The following is a 5,136-nucleotide window of genomic DNA, read 5'->3' as shown; positions in this document are numbered from 1 at the left end:
GGGCCGGCGGGGAGTGGAAGGGCGGGGTCTGACCGCCGTCCCCTCCCCTACCTGCGCGGACGGCTGCCGCGGGCGCAGTTGGGGGGTGACCCCCCCCCCCGGGCCTGGATCCCGTGGGTCCCCAGCGCCGTGCCAGGAGCCGCGCCCGCCGCCTCCCCGTTATATTCCAAGCAGCAAAGCCAAGAGTCCGCTGTTTACTGACCAGTCCTCCCGAGCCCTCCCTGCGCGGCGGGGGGGCGGGGGGGAGTCCTGGCCAGCCTGGGGGCGATCGAGGGGTGCCCGAGCCCGGCCCCTGCCCACAGGGGGCTTCCACAGCCCCGCCGTCTACACCCGGGGTGACGTTAGAGCCTCAAGCTCCCCCCTCCTCCCAGTACACAGTCGGGGAAACCAGGCCCAGAGAATAGGAAGACAGTTCCCAGAAGAAATCAGAATGACCCACAACCCTACCCACATCAATGCTAATAATGCTCAAGCACCTGTGAACCGAAGGCGCACGGACTTTTAAGCTGGTTGCTTGTTTAAAAGACGCAGGAGGCTATTTGAAACGCCACTCCGGGCAGGAGGTTGGCGGCGAGGTCCTCTCTCGGGTCTGGCCCTGGGGCCCTGGGCCTGGCGTTCCTCGGGAGGGTCTGCAGGTGTGTGCGGCTTGGATGCGGCTTGGCCCCATGGTCCTCCTTCTGGGAATGAATGCATCCTACGGAAATGATCAGGGAAGTAAGGAATTTTTTGTTTTTTTCTACTAGGAGTTCACCGTGTCCTTCAATTATTGAATAAACAAACAAAAGTACACGTGCCTAATGACAGGGAAAGAGAACTCTATGTGCTGTATGCATAACACAGCATACTGTGTATAATCACCTATCAGAATAATGTGGGCGAGGAATACAGAATGAAGGATACGAAAAGAAGCTTCCAGGGGATTGTAAGGTAAACACAGGTGCTGCATTCTTCTGTATACTAAATGCATTAATCATATGCATTAGATGTAGATGAACATACAGTTAACATACACATACACGTGCATATATAATTGTAAACGATGCATAGAATATTAACAGGGCAGGCCTCCAGTATGGCTATAGGTTACGGTTCTGATTTTCCCATTAAACGTTTTGTATGTTCTCTCCATGGTGCAAAGATGAAGGGAGTAAATTTGAAAGGAAGGCTGGGGGTGTGATTTAAGTGGTAAAGTGCCTGCCTAGCAAAAGCAAGGCCTTGGGTTGAACCCCAGGACCTTAAAAACTTTTTTTAAGGAGAAAAAGAAAAAGGAAAGAAGAGTAATAAAATTATTTTTATCATAAGTTCCTGAAATATAATAAGCAGGTGTCATATGTGTAATTGGGAAATACATACTTTTTCAATATGAACAATAATACTTTAGTATGTCTTTTTTCCACCAAAACTATATTAAATATTTTTTTGCCCCATGAAACTCTTTGGGAAAGAAAGCTTGAAGATTACTTCCCTCCCCCCCCATCAGAGAATACATCATCCTTGGCCACTAGGAAAGCAGTCTTCACCCACACCCTGACAAGTCCTACTTGTTTTTTGTTTTTTTTAAGGACTCGCTTTTTTTTTTGGTAACTCTAATTACTAGAATACTCTGTATGAAAAAAAACCCCACACCTGAGTGCTTTCAGTTTTCATCACATTATTAATGCCTTCAATAATGCCTGGAGCATAGCATAGGACTTCAATATTCAACGAATTCTGTGTTAAGATAATTACATGTTCCCCCTACAGGTTGACTTGATGATGATTGAATGAAACCCCATCCGGGTCCCTAAAATTCACCTGGCCTCCATAGCAACCCACACTCAGTTCTACTCATGTTCTCTAGTCATGGTACGGGCTGATTAGTAAAGATGAGTGATCAAATACTTCATGATTTTAAATTTCAGATTGCCTAACTTTGTTTTGCTTTAAAAAAATAAACATGCCACAGTGATACTCACAAGACACTATGTTGGAAATGAACTTTACAACTTGAGGGGAGGGGGAATCTGGGGGGGGAGGGAAAGTGGGAGGTTGAGGGAGGGGTAACTCTGTTGGACAAGAAATGTACTCATTACCTTACTTATGTAGCTGTAACCCCTCTGTACATCACCTTGACAATAAAATAAACTATTTTTTAAAGATTTTAAAAAATAAACATTGCCATAGTAAGTATAGCACAGAGAAATTGTCCTCTGAAGAAATTATTCTCAAGTAAAACCTCTCCCATGGGGACCTAAGTTACAATTCTAACCAGCTACATTGGGTGAAATTAGCACACAATAAAATTTACCAATTTAATTTTGTACAATAAATTTTGAGAAATATATGCAGATGCGCCTCACTTTATGATGGATTACATCTGAATAAACCCATTGTGCCAGTACCAGGGTTTGAGCTCAGGGTCACACATTCTTACTGGACTTGTTTGCTTGCAGCTAAAGTTCTGCCACTTAGCCAGTCCTGGATAAACCTGTTGTAAAACATCACAAGTCCTACTTGTCTTCATTTCTCCTGTGAAAATATCCTAAGTTGTGAATGCTTTTAGTGTACCTAACATAACAAATATCTTGCCTTAGGAGCAGAGTATATTGTAGCTTTTCAGTTGTTTCCCAACATGACTACAGCTAGGTGCTGCTTCCCATCATCAAAATAGAATATTATACTCTATGTCATTTGCTCAGGTAAAGATTACAATTCATACTTTTTTTTTGGTCTTTTCTTTTTTGATACTGGGGATCAAACTCAGGACACTGTACTTGCTAGGCAAGTACTTTGCTTCTTAGAAAAAGAAGGAACTAGAACCATTATAAATGTAAGCCATAACCACAATCAAGAACCAGATGGATCCATTTTTCCAAAAGGCTCTTCTTATCCCTAGGCAGCGAATAGACTTCCCCATCTTAAGTGTTCTGATTACTGTAGCTTCATCGTACTTCTTGATGATCTCCACTTGGTAGTCTAAGCCCTTTAACTTGGTCTTACCAGATTTGTTTTTAGCTAATTAAGTCATTCACAATCCCATATAAACTTTAGAATCAGTTTTTCATCTTTAGGGAAAAATTCTTGAGCGTTTATGTTGGGGCTTGTGTGGAATTTGCAGCTACATTTTATTGTTAGTTAAAACACTCATAAGTCTTCTGATCTGTGAACATGGTCTATTTCTCCTTTCATTTGATCTCCTTTAATTATTTGCAGCAATGTTTTGTAATGTTCTGTGTTTAAGGCTTGTGAATAAGTTGCTAGATATAGCCATAACTGTTGCATGCTTTTTGGTGCCACTATAAATAGTATTGTTTATTACCTTCCAGTTCTAATTGCAAGTTGCATAACAGAGTTATGTGACCACCCCTACAATCAATTTTGGAACATTTTCACCACCTCAAAAATGCACTCCATTTTCAGGTGGTTTTCACATGCATTTCACAGTCACCATGCCTTCCCACACCCCAGACCCACAGATTTTTCCTTTCTGGAAGTCTTATGTAAAGAAATCAGACAATATGTGGTCTCTTGTAGCTGTCTTTTTTTTTTTAACTTGGCATAATAGTTTTAAAGTTTATTTATGCTGTAGTGTGTCTCAGCATTTCATTACTTGTTATGGAAAAATAATATTCTATTGTAAAGATATACTATACTTTATTCATCACTAGTTGATTGATGTTTGGTTTATTGCCACTTCAGGGCTACTTTTTAAAGTGCTGCCATAAATATCAGTGCATAGGTTTTTGTGTGAACACAACCTTTCTCTTCTCTTGGCTAGGAATGGAGCTGCTGAGTCCAGTAGGAAGTCTATGTTTAGCTTGTTGAGGAACTACTAAGCTCTTTTGCAAAGTGAGTGCACTATCTTACAACCTCATAAACAATGCACAGGGGATCGAATTTCTAGTCAGCTCTTGTTGTTAATACCTGTCTTCTTGATTATAGTCATCTTAGTATCATGAAACAGGACCTCATTGTGTTTTTGATTTTGCATTTCCCAAATGACTAAGGATGTTAAAAATGTGTTTCTTTGTGAGTTTGACCATTTGTACATCTACTTTAGAGAAATGTCTATTTAGAGTCTTTGTCAACTTTTAAATATTAGCTCCTTGTCTACGTATGTCCAGTTTTATGAGTTCTTTATATAGTCTAGACACAAGTTACTTATTACATATGAATGGATAATATGTGAATTGAAAATATTTTCTCCCAGTCTGTAGATTTCATTTCACTTTCTGAATGTTACAACAACTGATTTGGGTCATAATTAAAGGCTTTTCATTTCTTTTTGCCTTTTTTTTTTTTTGGTCATGGAGCTTGAACTCTGGGTCTGGGCATTGTCCCTCAGCCCTTCAGCTTAAGGCTAGTGCTCTACCACTTGAGACACAGCGCCACTTCTGGTTTTCTGAGTGGTTTATTAGAGATAAGAGTTTCATGGACTTTCCTGCCTGGACTAGCTTTGTACCGAGATCCTCAGATCCTCAGATCTTCTTGAGTAGCTAGGATTATAGGCATGAGCCACTGGTGCCCAACCACTTTTTGCTATTTGAAGGGAGTATTTCTTTATTGGACATAATTTTGAATGAATTTTGTCATTAAAACATTCATTCTTTCTAACCATTATGTAAACCCTAGATTTGTTAAAGTGAGACATTTGTCTTTGTATGATTTTCTGAATAAAATATATGATGACAAAGCTTCGTGGCATGTAACAAACAATTTTCTCCAGATTGTGGAGAGATTTTTCCAGATTGGAGGGAGAAAGGTTATTGTCACTTTCAAGTAGATCAAATAACCCCTTATGAAATGGCATGCCAATTTCCTAAATATATTTCAAGTAATCTTAATATAACTATATATTCATATATCCCAGATCCTCAGAATGATATCACTTTACTTAGAAATAGGGTCTCTGTAGATGTAAAATTAGTTATGAAGTTACATTGATGATGATTGGATCTAAATTCAATATCTAAAAATAAAGAGATCTGGAGGCATACAGACACAAATAGGTGGAGTTGAGGCAGAGACCAGAGTGACACAGATATGAGCCTGAAAAATCATGAATGGCCTGAAGCAAGAAGCCAGACAGGATTCTTTCTTATAGCCCCCGAGAGGGTCCTGTCTATACCTTGATATAGGACTTTCAGCTGCCAGAAC

Source organism: Dipodomys ordii, unplaced genomic scaffold (genome assembly GCF_000151885.1).
Source record: "Dipodomys ordii isolate 6190 unplaced genomic scaffold, Dord_2.0 Scaffold97, whole genome shotgun sequence".
Lineage (NCBI taxonomy): Eukaryota > Metazoa > Chordata > Mammalia > Rodentia > Heteromyidae > Dipodomys > Dipodomys ordii.
The sequence above is the reverse complement of the archived record's forward strand: the minus strand, read 5'-3'. Positions refer to the sequence as shown.